This window comes from Citrus sinensis, chromosome 3, assembly GCF_022201045.2.
Source record: "Citrus sinensis cultivar Valencia sweet orange chromosome 3, DVS_A1.0, whole genome shotgun sequence".
NCBI classification, from domain to species: Eukaryota; Viridiplantae; Streptophyta; class Magnoliopsida; order Sapindales; family Rutaceae; genus Citrus; species Citrus sinensis.
This window is the reverse complement of record NC_068558.1, coordinates 11,172,741-11,189,054: the sequence shown is the minus strand read 5'-3', so window position 1 is coordinate 11,189,054 and position 16,314 is coordinate 11,172,741. Positions and strand designations below refer to the sequence as shown.

At 37.0% G+C, this 16,314-nt stretch overlaps 1 long non-coding RNA gene across 1 annotated transcript; it reads left to right on the top strand.

Annotated features, from left to right (window-relative positions):
• Positions 1-3,937: 3,937 nt before the first annotated feature.
• On the top strand, positions 3,938-5,664 carry LOC127901229 (uncharacterized). Its single transcript, XR_008053385.1, has 3 exons — positions 3,938-4,011; positions 4,641-4,704; positions 5,459-5,664. It is a non-coding gene; the product is annotated as an uncharacterized LOC127901229 (long non-coding RNA).
• The last annotated feature ends 10,650 nt before the right edge of the window (positions 5,665-16,314 follow it).

Here is a 16,314-nt window from a genome sequence, read left to right as displayed (position 1 = left end):
TGAATAGGATCACATATGAGATTTAATTAACTTTGTAATAACTGTCAGACTTATTAAATCTCATAGGCGTTGATTTTACTGTAATCTTAATCTTGAGTTAATTATGATTTCATGATTGTAATTGTTATTCTATTTGAGTTACCAATGGGCATGACACATCCTTGTGGTCAAGATTACCCGGTATCTTGGTGGGAGCAATTATGAGTATTGGAGTTATGGATTAACAATATAGAATTTGTACAGCACATCTCTTGATAGGTTTTCGGCACTTAATCATAGAATTCTCTAGCTAGAGTGTGTCAATAAATTTAGTATGTTGAAAATGATCATTAGAGAAAACCAGTAAGGATCAAGGAATAAGATGTTATTAAATTGATTGGACAGTTGAGATATCAATTTAATTAACAATGTGGCACAAAGGATTGTGCAATAAAGAAATCAATGTGGCTTGGGACAAATTATTATTCGAGCATACAATTATGGAAGTCAGTTCCTGTCATGACCCAACCCAGACCTGACAAGATATTGTCCGCTTTGGGCCTTAACAAGGCCCGCACGGATTTGTTCTTGGGGCGGCCATACACCCCAAAACGCGTCTTGTCAATTAAGGTGTGGATCACCCCTTATAAACCCAGCATCTCTCCCGTGCTTTGCCGATGTGGGATTCGCCTAGGGTGTTACATACACCCCCCCTTGGGGACTCAGCGTCCTCGCTGAGGTTTGCCCCACCATCGCTCAAGAGGACACGCGGAGCCGCTCTGATACCACAATTGACATTGATGTATTTCCTGAAGATCTTCCGGGACTACCCCCAGATCGAGAGGTTGAGTTTACTATAGAATTAGTTCCTGGTACTACACCTATATCCAAGGCACCATATCGGATGGCACCCATTGAATTAAAAGAACTAAAGGTCCAGCTACAAGAATTACTAGATAAGGGTTTCATTCGTCCTAGTGTGTCGCCTTGGGGTGCTCCCGTTTTGTTCGTAAAGAAGAAAGATGGTTTAATGAGGTTGTGTATAGACTACCGGCAGTTGAATATGGTTACCGTCAAGAAAAAATACCCTCTTCCCCGAATTGATGACCTCTTTGATCAATTACGAGGTGCAGCGGTATTCTCTAAAATTGATTTACGATCTGGCTACCATCAATTGAAAATAAGAAGTGAGGATGTATCGAAGACAGCTTTTCGAACTCGTTATGGACACTATGAGTTCTTAGTTATGCCTTTTGGATTAACTAATGCTCCTGCAGCGTTCATGGATTTGATGAATAGGATCTTCCAACCTTATCTTGACCAGTTTGTCATCGTCTTTATTGATGACATATTAATTTACTCTAAGAGTAAGAAGGAGCATGAGACGCACCTGAGGATTGTATTAGAAACATTGCGGGAGAAGAAGTTGTATGGAAAATTTAAGAAATGTGAGTTTTGGCTTGATCGTGTGATGTTTTTGGGACATATAGTGACGAAGGATGGTATTTCAGCAGATCCAGCCAAAGTGGAGGTAATTGTGAATTGGGAAAGGCCTGCTAGTGTGACTGAAGTAAGGAGTTTCTTAGGATTGGCAGGTTATTATAGGCGCTTTGTCAAAGGATTTTCTAGCATAGCAGCACCATTGACTAATTTGACTAAGAAGAATGTGAAGTTCAATTGGGATGAGGCATGTGAAAAGAGCTTTCAAGAGCTCAAGAGTCATTTGGTGACTGCCCCTGTTTTAACTCTCCCTTCTGAAGGTGGAGGTTTTGTGATTTACAGTGATGCTTCCAGAAAAGGTTTGGGTTGCGTTTTAATGCCACATGGTAAGGTTATAGCATATGCTTCTAGGCAGCTAAAGAATCATGAACAAAACTACCCAACACACGATTTGGAATTGGCTGCTATAGTGTTTGCTCTAAAAATCTGGAGACACTATTTGTATGGGGAGACTTGTGAGATCTTCACCGATCATAAGAGTTTGAAGTACTTGTTTACTCAAAAGGAATTGAATTTGAGGCAAAGAAGATGGTTGGAGTTGGTAAAGGATTTTGATTGTTCTATTAATTACCATCCAGGTAAGGCAAATGTGGTAGCGGATGCCTTGAGTAGGAAATCATCTGGGTGCATGGCTCATCTTATCACCATGCAATCTCATTTGGTAAAAGACTTGAGGAGATGTGGGATTGAGGTAGTTACTCATGGGCAAGCAGACGTGTTAGCACATTTGACAGTCCAACCCACTCTAATTGATAGAGTTAAGGTAGCTCAGAAGAACGACATAGAACTCAATAAAATCCGTGAAGATGTGAGCAAAGGACATAAGCCCGGATTTAGACTTGATAATGGGGATGGATTATGGTTGGGACAAAGGTTATGCGTGCCAGCAGACGAAGAGTTGAAGGCGGAGATCTTAAGAGAAGCTCATGAATCATCTTACAGTATGCATCCTGGTAGTACTAAGATGTATCGTGATCTAAAGCAAAGTTTTTGGTGGAGGAATATGAAGAGAGATATTGCTGCTTTTGTGTCTCGGTGTTTAGTCTGCCAACAAGTAAAGATTGAGCATCAAAGACCAGCAGGAACTTTACAAATGCTTCCTATTCCTCAGTGGAAATGGGAACACATAACAAAGGATTTCGTTTCTGGATTACCTCGTTCTAGGAGGGGATGTGATTGCATTTGGGTAATTGTTGATCGATTGACGAAATCAGCTCATTTCTTGGCAAGGAAGAGTACAGACAATGTAGGGCAACTAGCTAAGTTGTTCATTAAGGAGATAGTGAGGCTTCATGGGGTTCCAGTGTCAATAGTGTCTGATAGAGATCCACTGTTCACTTCAAGATTTTGGGCTAGCTTACATAAAGAGTTGGGGACGAAATTGAGATTTAGCACTGCTTTTCATCCACAGACAGATGGGCAATCCGAAAGGACTATTCAAACCCTTGAGGATATGCTTCGAGCTTGCGTCCTAGACTTGAGTGGTGGTTGGGAAGAGCACTTAATGTTGATCGAATTTGCTTATAACAATAGCTTCCATTCGAGTATTGGCATGGCACCATTTGAGGCATTATATGGAAGAAAGTGTAGGTCCCCAATCTGCTGGGATGAAGTTGGTGAAAGAAAACTTTTGGGTCCAGAATTAATACAGATTACTGTTGATAAAATCAAGTTGATTAGAGGACGTCTTCAAACAGCTCAGAGCAGACAGAAGAGTTATGCAGATCGTCGTAGACGTGAGTTGGAATTCGAAAAAGGAGATTTTGTTTTCTTGAAAGTATCGCCATGGAAAGGGGTGTTTCGGTTCGGGAAGACAGGAAAGCTTAGCCCTAGATTTATTGGACCATTTGAGATTTTAGAGAGAATTGGTCCGGTGGCCTATCGCATAGCTTTACCACCAAGTCTGTCTAGGCTTCACAATGTATTTCATGTGTCTGTGTTAAGAAAGTACATTGCAGACCCTTTACATGTGCTAGACTATCAACCGATTCAGATAAATGAAGACATGTCGTATGAGGAACAGCCTATTGAGATTGTCGATCGAGACGAACAAGTATTAAGGAATAGAGTTATTCCCCTAGTGAAGGTACGATGGATGAATCATTCTATTGAGGAAGCCACTTGGGAGCGAGAAGCAGAAATGTTGGAGAAGTATCCTCAACTCTACCATGCATAAGGTAACCTTTTAATTTCGAGGACGAAATTTTTGTTAGAAGGGGAGAAGTTGTAACGCCACAAATTCCCATACATATTAAATTATGGAAATTGGGCTTTCATTGAGAATTATGGGTGGCCTATAACCCTTATTTAGAAAGGGGTACTAATTAAATAGAGGTTATTTATGAGATCATTTTGGAAAAGGGCTATTTTTCCTTATTGAATAGGGTTTCTTAAGATCCCTTATAAATACATACTTTTCCCCCTTCCATAACCCTAAGTTCACAACGTTTATTCTTCTTCTCTGCTGCTCTTTACGCTCCTACCCAAATCTTAGGATTCAAACCTTTGTTTAGGAGAGACTCAAAGCGACGGGTAAGTTCACAACGTTTATTCTGAACAGCATGAGTATCTCGAATTTTTAAAGCTATATTTTCTGAACGAATTTTCTTATAAAATTTATATTTCTGGAAACTAGACATGTAGGCTTTCTTGATTAAATTTTATTTCATTAAATTCAACTTCGTTTTCAATTTTATACGTATTTTGGAAATAGAAACCACTGCACTGGAAATCCACGATTCCAGTATTGTGATCAGATTCACAAGACTATTTGTACCACCAAATGAACTCAAAAAATTCTGAAAGTTTATATGTATGTTAATATATGTGTCTAGGATTCGTAGTTTTAATTTCATAATTTTCTGATTAGTATTTTATTTTATAAAAATCACGGAACCCGTTCTGTTTGGTTTAGATTATGTGAAAACAGTTTCGAATTTGCTGAGAAGTAAATAGTTTTTAAAATGTTTTTGATATCGGATTCTCTTGTAAATTTTACATGGGGTACTCATGGATGTCCAGAATGGTTCCATGGGATTTTATATCATTATGAGTCTTTGATTAAGAGTTAAAATTCCGAGAATCAGACCTGTACGGGTATGAATTAGAAAATCAAATTCTTAGAATAAGTTATTGATTGTCATATCTTGTATTTGTTTAAGGTTTTGAAGGTGTTTGAGGCTCTTAGAAGCTTAGAGGTGTGTTAATCCAAGTTCATTTGTCGAGGTAAGTAACTTCATTCCTAGTATACTGGATATGTATAAGTATTTTGATATTATTGTTATAAGTATAAATGTTTTTATACTACTTAAAGGATTAATTGATTTTGATAATAAAATTAGTTTTATGTAAATGTTTTAAAGCTAAATTCTTTTTAACAAAGTATTTTATAAATGCTTTTGAATATGTAAGTTATTTTGTTACATGCCTACTTTTATGATTTTATTTATAAAATGTTATGCAAGCCTAAATTATTGATATGAACTTTTATGAAACTGATACGAATGTTTTGTACCTATGTTTGATTTCAATTATTGATGATTGTATGAGATTCTTAATGTTTTGGCTCATTGTCCATAGTTATTCTGATTCTGATTCTGATTCTGATCGTAATATACGATATATCTGTCTGGACCAGTACTGGGTTTCTGTTCTGAATGTGCACACGATATTCTGATTATGTTTCTGGCCGGGTCACCGGGACTATAGGTGACACTATGTGACATGAGCTAACCTGTTTGTTTTCTGTATACGTATTACATGATTTGCTTCGTAAGTAAATATGCTTTTGAATATTCTGAATTATTAAGAATTTATCTTATGTTATTGTGATATATCGTTTTATGAAAATTATGGATTATGATATATGCTTTAAACAAAAGAAGGCTTGCAATATTTTTGGTATCGATAGGCCTAGTGTGTTAGGAATGGTTTTACTTACCGAGTTGACGGCTCACCCCTCGTCATTACTTTTTTGCAGATTAAGTTTCTTTTGAGAGGTGCACTTAGCTTTGGAGTTAGTGATTTCCAGTTTCCGTTTGCTATTGAATAAGAGGAGGAATAGACTTGTGTTTCTATTTAGTTACTTTTATTATGAACGTGTAATTTGGAGTTTGAGACTTTTGTTATTATTTTTATATGTCCTCGAGAGAGATTATTTAGTATTTGACGTTTGGATTTATGGATTTATTTGAATAAGAATTGGAGGAATTTCAGTTTGAAACTTATGAGTAAAGATTATGATTTGTGAGTAACCTCCTTCTTCACGTGCTCCGCACGTGTTAGATTTGGGGTGTTACAGTTCCAATCTTTTAGTGGAGTAGATTTGGAATTAAATAATTGGGCTAGTTTAATTACAGACTTAATTATTGTAGCCACTATTGTATGTTCCCAAATGATCCCCAGGTTAGCTCATTTAATTGACTGCACCACTACTGGACTAATAAGTAAGATAACTAGCTATTTGGGTCAAAAGCCTAAATATATCATTTAGTGGGAGGCTCCATTTAATTAGCTTTTGTGTAAGGGGCCTTATGTTATTTTACAAGGTGGGTCCCCTATTGAAAAAGAAAATAACGTGGGTTTTGTTTTTTGATTATTTGGAGCCTAGGGTTTTCACTAAAGGGTGATATAAAAGGCTTATTTTCTCTAAAGAAAAGTGAGCAGCCACTTTATACAGATCGGACAAAAAGATTTTTCTCTCTATTGTTGAGAGAAAAATTTTCTCGTGCTAGTTGCTTTGGGAGTGATAAAGGCGCCCATGTTGTGCAAATTTTAATGTACTTGCAAGCGCACAAATCTATTGTAGTATAGATCAATGGTGACGAGTGTCGATCCCACGAGGAGGTGGATTTTAATTGTGTGTAGAATTAATTTTGTGAATGTGTGATTGGATTTGTGGTGGAAATGATTTGGAATATGCTAAAACTTAAATTAAAATGGCAAGAATAAATTCTAAAATTGGAATTGAAATGGCGAGAATAAATTGAAGAGAATTCTATTGAAATGACGTACTTGGGTATCTGGATCCGTATCAACATGCACCATGGGCTAAATATTCCTTATTAATACCAATTAAATCATGAGGGGGAAATCCACACCTCATGAACCACACTCTAATCAATATGGTGCTAAGGGCTTATCGTGCCAAATAATAATAACTTTATACTAGAGAGCCGGTGTAACCAAGGCGGTATCTAGACAAGATTATTATTATTTGTCGACGAGAAGTCAAAACATCCACAAAACCTAGAGGGGAAGAGAAAATAAATTTACCAAATTACGCCCATGACACATGTTGAGACTTCACCTTCAACCCAAGCTTGAAAGAAAATTAGCTACTCATAATTGAACTAAGGGCAAAATGGGAATTTATTAAAATACGTAGAAAATACAAGATGGAGAGGGAATTAAAGAAAATGGAGTCCAAAAATGGATTCAGAGATATCAAATTAGGGGGAGAGGCCCCCTTTTTATAGATACATGAAGCAAATCATGGCCATCGGATTAAAAACAGTTTGGACACTCAGGATTGCGCCACGTCATCAGTCAACAGTACGCGGTTTGACCACGCAGATGAACTATAACACGGTTTGGTTGAAAATAATCCTGTGTGATGCATGTACCGTACGCGAGATTTTTCGTCCACTGATATGCTGCCACGTCACCATCAACAGTACATTAGAATTTTAGCCCAATAGGACCGTGACACCTCATCAGTCAATGCCACATCATCGGTCAATGCCACATCATCATCCGTCTATGTGAACAGTGTCGCGAACAGTAACGTATATAGTACCGTACACGTGAATAGTACGGTACATGTGAACAGTGCCATTTTTCCTTTTATGCTCCTCCTAAGGTTTTCGACCGTCCTGAGTTCAAAAGTGATGTCCGTTTTGCCATCTGATCTCTCGTTTATTGTGAAATGACTATGATGCCTCTAAAATACATAAAATACTTAATTAAAATGAAACAAACGGAATTAAATCAAAAGAAGGTTAAATTCATAAAAGTAAATGTGTTAGTAAGACTTGAAATGTAAAATGACGGTTTTCTCCTTTATAAATATGAATTTTCTAACACTTAACACACCCCCCAACCAGCTTATTATTAGTCCCTAGCAAATGAAGCGAAAATAAAATTCAAATTTAAAATGATTTTTTTTTTTAAATTTAGAAACACTCGTGTTTATTCAATCAGATTAATGATAGCAATCAAATAAAAGTATAAGCATTATCTCCAGTCTAAAGCAACATCACACTCACATCAACCATCCACATGAATTAGTCCAGTAGACTTTGTTATATCTACTTTCAAGAATGACATGTCAAACCCCAAAATCTCACTGGAAGTAGTGACACTCTCACAAATAAATTAAACCCACTAAAAATAGTCACTCCAATGAATGGTAATTAAGAGAGAAAATAATAAAGAAGTGATATCATATGCTCTCACCAAGATGAAATAAATATGCCCTCAGCTTAGAAATAATACGATCTCAAGTCAAACAAAAATGCTAGTCAACCCACTTTATTTATCTTTTTTTTTATTATGCATCACTACATCTTTTTAGCCCATATAACTAGCTTCTACTTCAAACTATACTTCCCTAAAATCAAGAAAGACTTTTATTAGGACGTAACGTAGGCTAGGGACATGGCTAACAAAGAAGGAAAATAAGGAAAACAAAGTGTATGTTTGAGAAAAGTGCAGAGATTTTTTTTTTCTGGAAGTTGCAAGGTGGATATCACCTATTATTTTTATTTTTATTCTTTTGAAACAACAACTTTTGTGTTTTTTTTTCTCTTTTTTTTTGGCATAACTTCACTGAACAAAATAATTATTTATATTTTTTTCAAACATAAATAGGTGATGGAACTTATAAGACATCGGGTAATACTCCAAATCGGAGTGGGTCAAGATGATAAGTTGACAAAGAAAAGGTTTTTTTTTTTTTAAAAGGCTCAAAAGGGTTAACTATGAATATTTAATAAAAGGGATGGCTAGAAAGGCTCAAACGGATCAAAGATGGCCTTTCCATCGTCTTTTTGGGCTCTAAATAATCATCCATATCTATTAGTTAGATGGGCCTCCCAATGTAACAACACACATTTTTTTCTTTTTTTTTATTTTACAATTTTTTTTAAGGGTTAACTCAAAAGCAATTTAGAGATCGTGTGTAAAATAATAAACTACTAAGTTGTATAAAGAGTGGGCAAAAAGGTTATTTTCTAAAAAAATAATAGGCTCAAAAACTCACTTGGTACTTATTATGACACGTTCATTCCTTCAAGCAACTCACATTTGTCTCCGACATCAATATGTAGAGTAGCAAACATAACGTAACATCACTTAAGACCAAAGATAATACAAATACTAAAATTTGAAATTAATCATGTTATCCAATGTTAAAACAAATCACACAAATTTTTTTTTTTCAAACAACATTCTACCCCCCAACCTTTTCTAAGCATGAAAGGAAAATATGCATGCAGAAATGTGAAAATGATGCATAAAAACTAATTAGAAAAGTTACACGTAAAATGATAGAAAACGAAAATGGTTTTTTTTTTTTTAAAGAAGATGCGTTTCTAGAGGAACTACACTCCATATTCAGCCATCTTCGACTCAAAAGTTGGAAAATGCATATTTATAGAGGAGAAATTAAAAAGAAGAAGAAAAATGAACATCAAAACTTAACAAAGAAAAAGATTTTTTTTTTAAATTTTTTAATTAATTTTTTTTAATTTTTTTTAAACGATGAAGATGCGTTTCTAGAGTCATTACCCTCCATATTCAGCCATCTTCAACACAAAAAGTTAGTAACAATTAGTTTCTACAACAAAAAATTAGTAAAAACTTAACCAAAATTGCACAATTGTCGACTATTCCCTCCCCCCAACCAGAACGAAACATTGTTCTCAATGTTTGAAAGGAAAAAAGTAGAGTTTAGAAGACATCACCTGGGTGGTGCAACACAGAAAAAAATATTTACAAGCGGAGAGTTAAATCTAATTTGTACTTCTTACTGTGGCTACTGTTACCATCATTATTTGGGCGCTCCAACACAAAGGTCCAGGGGTCTGGCTCCGGTTTATAAGCTTGTAACAGATCAAGTAGCTCATTAGCAGTGTGAGCACAAATAAAAAGTTTTTTTCACATTAGAAGAAATGAAATAGTTTTTTATTGCATGGTTAAGAAATGCGATAAAGCCATCATAAAAGTTATTGACATTTAACAAACCGATGTGTTTTTGGTGGATGTGCAGATGAGCCCAAGATGCTAGCGTGATAAGTGCCTCTAGTGTTGCAAGATCTCCTAGAAGGAAAATAAAAGCATCAGCATGATTAAGCATTTCAGTTATTCTTTCTTGCATACCTGAGACGACTAACTCTTCTCCAGTAGATGAGTCAGACGAACTGCCCAATGGTTTTAGGACTCTTGGGATGATGCCTAACACTTGACTTCCTCTGATAAAAGCTACTTCTGAGACCATTTTTGATAACCCTCGGTTACCTCCTCCATACACCAAATGTAATTTTCTTGCTGCTATGCTTCGACCAAGATCTATGGTTGCCTCAACGAACTCTTTATGTTTGCCATAGTTAAATCCAGAAAGCACACAAATGTTCTTGAATTGTCTATTGGGAGTAGCTGCCATTGGGATACTTCTCAAAAATAATTTGTGAGTGTTTGACAAAAGAAATCACATTTAAGAGTCTTGGTGACAGTGGGTCACAGCTGTGTATGAGGTAACATGTCAGTGTCAAATAATGCGTAAAGCACGTGGCTCGTGAGTCAAAAAGGAAACAGTGAAAAGGAAAAAGAAAATAGTAATAAAATTATTAAAGACAATAATGCACACAATAAAACAATAGTGAAATAAAATAACAGTAAAGTAAAAGGATATTTACAGGTAGTTGCGACTGTGGCTCACATCTTCCTCTGGTTTTACATCCAGAAACAGCTTGAACGCCCTCTATGGGTCGAGGATAGGCTTCCTATCCAGTTTTCTTATAAACTGGCAAACATGGTCGTTTATAGTCAGATTCCCGAGACTATATCGTGCATGCTCTTTCTGGAATAATGGCCATAACTGGAGAATCGCTCCTTGCACATATCCACTGGGATGCGTTTCAAGAGACAGAAGGATATTATCCAATGACTCCTTATTCAAGTCATCCCTAATGAATTGAATCTTATCTTCCCTATTATCAGACACCATTCCTAAAGAACATGGGTTTTTATTACAACTCATTCTAGCACACTTATGACAAGCAACAGAAATTCTTCGAGCTCGTCGTTTTCTTGCATAATTTCCTTTATCACAACCAGGCATGTATGCAATAAATTTTGGAGGTAACTCACCTGCCGATCGTACTTTAGCCTAATTAACCAACAGATGTCAGCAGGTATGTTATTCCTCATGAGTAATCGCATGCGTTCGGACCGAGCTTTATAGATCGTAAGGAGGGCATTCTGAGGAAGTGAAGGGAATCACTTGTGAAGCTTCGCTAGAGTCTCGTTTCTGTCCATACCTTCACCTCAGAATATCAGTTATTATGGGAAACTGAAGTAACCGACTTGATTGTCATGGAGTACCGTTATCCGCCACTTCACCGAGGTAACAAAGTAAAGCACACAAATAGAAAAACAAATTAAAACACACAAAGAAAATTAAAATTGTCCTCTTATTGAATTTACCTCAAGCTCCAACTGGATGTCGTAAACACTTCTCTCAATGTCTTTGAGTTGGCGTTCTAAACCCTCAACATAGGCTACTAACTCTGGTGGTTGTAGAGCCCAAATGCGATGTGTTTTACAAAATTGAATCTGCCTTTTGAGATGAGTTTTGACACGTTGAAGTGGTTTAAGAATGTTCAGGAGGAACGGTCTAAGTAAGGTACTCATGATTAAAAATGATAAAAGAAAACTTAATAATTAAACAAACACACTTATGCAAAAATAATTTTAATTAGCAGAAGAATAATATAAAGAAAGAAAAAAAATCAAATCAACGAAAAGAAAAAAAAATCAATTCAACTCTGGTGGGTCACTCAAATTTATTTCGGTGTCTTCTCCATGTGGTTGGTACTCTAGATATGGCTTTAATCTTTGACCATTAACTTTAAACGTGACACCGTTTTTTGGATCCTTAATTTCAATTGCCCCATGTGGAAAAACAATATGAACAATAAAGGGACCAGACCATCGAGAGCGTAACTTACTTGGAAATAGGTGCAAGCGAGAATTGAATAAAAGCACTTTCTGACCTGGAGTGAACGATTTTCTCATAATTTGCTTCTCACGGAAGACTTTCATTCGTTACTTGTAAATCTTGGCATTTTCGTATGCGTCATTGCGAATTTCTTCAAGTTCTCCCAGCTGTAATCTTCTTTCTGAGCTGGCTTGCTGCATGTCAAAGTTGAATTTCTTGATAGCCCAATATGCACGATGCTCGAGTTCCACAGGTAGGTGGCAAGCTTTTCCATACACTAGCATGTAGGGTGACATCCCAATCAGGGTCTTGAAGGCCGTTCTATATGCCCATAATGCATCATCAAGTCTTAATGACCAATCTTTTCTGTCCGGCCTCACCGTCTTTTCTAATATGTGCTTTATTTCTCGATTAGAGATCTCAACTTGGCCACTGGTTTGCGGATGATACGGGGTCGCCACTTTGTGTGTGATTGAATATTTTGTCAAAAGAGCTTTGAATGCTTTGTTACAAAAGTGGGCACCACCATCACTGATTATCGCTCGAGGGAATCCAAAGCGTGAAACAATGTTGCTTTTCAAAAATCCTATCACCACCTTGTGATCATTGGTTCTACATGGAATTGCTTCTACCCATTTTGATACGTAGTCAACAGCAACCAATATGTATTGATGGCCAAAAGAAGGGGGAAAGGGTCCCATGAAATCGATACCCCATACGTAAAAAATCTCAACCACTAAAATTGGATTTAGTGGCATCATGTTTCTTCGTGTAATGCTCCCCATTCGTTGACACCTATCACATGAAGAACAGAAAGTGTAAGCATCTCAAAATATAGATGGCCAATAGAAACCACATTGTAAAACTTTAGTCGCTGTTTTCTTAGCACTGAAATAGCCTCCACAAGCTTGTTCATGACAGAATGAAAGGATATTTTGAATTTCACTTTCTGGGACACATCGTCTAACAATTTGATCAGCACAATACTTGAACAAATACGGGTCATCCCAAAAGAAATTCTTTATCTCTGCAAAGAATTTAGCCTTGTCTTGCTTGGTCCAATGCTCTGGAAGTTGACCTGTAACGAGATAATTCATGATGTCAGCATACCACGGTAATACTTCTACATTCATCAATTGTTCATCAGGGAATGACTCATTTAATGGTAATGGCTCTGTAGTTGTGTCAAAATGGAGACGAGAGAGATGATCCGCCATAATATTTTCTGTGCCTTTTTTATCTTTGAATTCCAAGTCAAATTCCTGCAAAAGTAACATCCAAGGAATTAGTCTAACTTTTGCATCTTTCTTTGTGAGAAGATATTTAAGAGCAGCATGATCTATGAACACAATTATTTTACAACCAATGAAATAAGACCGAAATTTTTTCAATGCAAACACTACTGCTAGCATTTCTTTTTCAGTAGTTGAATAGTTCAACTGTGCATCGTTCAATGTCATACTAGCATAGTAAATGACATGGGGAATTCGATCAACTCTTTGTCCTAATACTGCTCCTACTGCATAATCAGATACGTCACACATGAGCTCAAATGGTAAGCTCCAGTTCGGGGACTGAATGATGGGTGATGATGTCAACAAATGCTTTAAGTTTTCAAACACCACAAGACATGAATCATTAAACATAAATGGTACATCCTTAGCAAGTAAATTACATAAGGGTCTGGAAACTTTGCTAAAATCTTTAATGAAATGTCTATAGAAACCAGCATGCCCAAGGAAAGATCTTACTTCTCTGACTGTTTTGGGTGGAGGAAGATTAGAAATGAGTTCCACCTTGGCTTTGTCAACCTCAATACCTTTGCTCGAAATGATGTGACCGAGAACAATATCTTGTTTTACCATAAAATGGCACTTCTCCTAATTTAAGACCAAGTTCTTCTCGATACATCTCTGCAGAACTAGTGTTAGATGTGTAAACATTGATCAAACGAGTCACCAAAGACAGAAAAGTCATCCATAAAGACTTCAAGGAATCGTTCAACCATATCAGAAAAAATGCTCAACATGCATCGTTGAAATGTAGCAGTTGCATTGCATAATCCAAATGGCATTCTCCTATATGCAAATGTGCCAAAAGGGCAAGTGAAAGTAGTTTTCTCCTGATCTTTTGGTGCTATGGGGATCTGATTGTATCCTGAGTAACCATCTAGAAAGCAATAAAATTTATGACCTGCTAATCTATCAAGCATTTGATCAATAAATGGTAAAGGAAAATGGTCTTTACGTGTGACAGAATTTAATTTTCTATAATCAATGCATACACGCTATCCTCTAGTTACCCTAGTTGGTATCAATTCATTATTAGCATTGGTAACTACTGTGACTCCTGACTTTTTGGGGACAACTTGCACAGGACTGACCCATGAACTATCAGAAATTGGGTAAATGATACCTGCGTCTAATAGCTTAAGGATTTCAGTTCTAACAATTTCTTTCATATTAGGATTTAACCAACGTTGCATTTCCCTAATAGATTTAGCATTTTCATCAAGGTGAATGTAATGCATGCAGTCTACTGGATTTATACCTTTTATGTCTGCTATGGTCCATCCTAATGCTCCTTTGTGCTCTTTTAAAACATCCAACAACTTACCTTTTTGTTCGTCATTTAGGGATGATGAGATGATTACCGGTAGAGTACTTTCTTCTCCTAAAAATGAATATTCCAAAGTGTTGGGCAATGGTTTGAGCTCGAATTTTGGTGTTGATTCTGATGATGGGATGAGTTTCTTCTCTGATGGTGCTAGTTGTTCAACTCTTGACTTTCATTTATTAGTGTCCATGGATGGTGCTGAGTCAAGCAAGGCGTTGACCTCATCGACTGATCTGTCAATATCAAAATCCAAACCAAAGTGAGTTAAACATGTTTGTAAAGGATCATCACTAAAGTTTGAAAGAAAAGTGTCATCAACTAATGCTTCAATTAAATCCACATCAACAATTTCATCATCTGCATTGTGAGGTTGTTTGGCAATGTTGAAGATGTTCAGCTCCATAGTCATGTTGCCGAAGGACAACTGCATATTTCCAGTCCTGCATTGAATGTGAGCATCCACAGTTGCCAAGAAAGGTCGGCCTAGAATAATGGGGATGTGCTTCCTTGAATCCTGTATTGGTTGAGTGTCAATTACAATGAAATCAACAGGAAAATAAAACTTGTTTACCTGGATAAGCACGTCCTCCACAACACCACGAGGTATTTTCGTGGACCGATCTGCAAGCTGTAACACCACTGGAGTTGGGTGTAATTCTCCCAGTCCAAGTTTCAAAAATACTGAGTAAGGCAATAGATTTACACTAGCTCCTAAATCCAACAAAACATTCTCAATTGTGTGGTTCCCTATGCTACATGAGATAGTGGGGGAGCCTGGGTCTTTGCATTTTAGAGGAATTTTATGTTGGAGGATAGAACTAACGTTTTCTGTTAAAAATGCCTTCTTTTGAACATGCATATTTCTCTTTTTAGTACAAAGGTCTTTAAGAAACTTGGCATAAGATGGAACTTGCTTAATAGCATCAAGTAAAGGGATGTTAACACTTACCTGTTTGAAGATTTCAAGAATCTCACCTGTGGATTTTCCCTTCTTTCCTTTAGCTAACCTCTGAGGAAATGGAGCTTTCGGAACATATTCTCGTGGGTTGGTTTCTTCTTTTTCTTCCGATGGTAAGTCCTCAACATTCACAGGTACAATTTGATTTTCTTTTGTCACCGGCATCTCCACTTTGTTGTCGACTTTTTTTCCTTTTCGCAAGGTCATGACTGCTTTGACCTCTCCATGCTGCTGTGGTGAACTAGTACTTGCTTCATGTACTCCTTTAGGATTAGGCACTGGTTGACTTGGAAATTTGCCTTTCTCAACAGTCATTGCCAAGGTCTGAACTGAAGAAGCAAGTTGTCCCACCATCTTCTCGAGGCTTGAAACTGATTGGGCTTGTGAGTTGAAGCCTGCTCTCAACTCATTTCGTAGTCCATCAATGGTGCAGTTTTGTTGCTCAATCATGGAGTGAGTAACATTCTTGAAATTCTAGAATGCATCCTCCCATGGTCTGGGTTGAGAGTAGTTCTGGTTCTGATTGTATGGTCTAAATGGGGGCTGAGAGGCTTGAGGATTTTTTGGAATTGGTGGAGCTGGAGCTGCTGGTCCGTTCTATTGGAATCCTCGAGACCATGAAAAATTGGGGTGGTCTCTCCATCCAGGGTTATATGTGTTAGAGTAGGGGTTGTAATTTGATGGCTTTCTCATTACACCTATGGCATTGGCTTGATCTGAGTATGAGTCATGGTCATGTGGTTCTGTTGATTTAGCAGTCGATAACGATGCTATTTGTCGAGCAAGACCTTCAACCATCTCCTTGACTTCTTTGATTCCCGAAGTTGACTCGCCAATTTGAACCTCATTTACTCCCTTAATTCTTCTAGTATTCCGGAGTGATCGACTCCGTTGTTGGGAATTATCCGCTTGTCGCTGAAAGAATTCCCAAATCTCTAATGCGCTTTTTGACATTAGCTCTCCTCCACTTGTTGCCATTAGCCATTCTTGCACATTCGGCAATAATCCCTCCAAAAAGTATTGGCATTGGTGCCATTTCTCA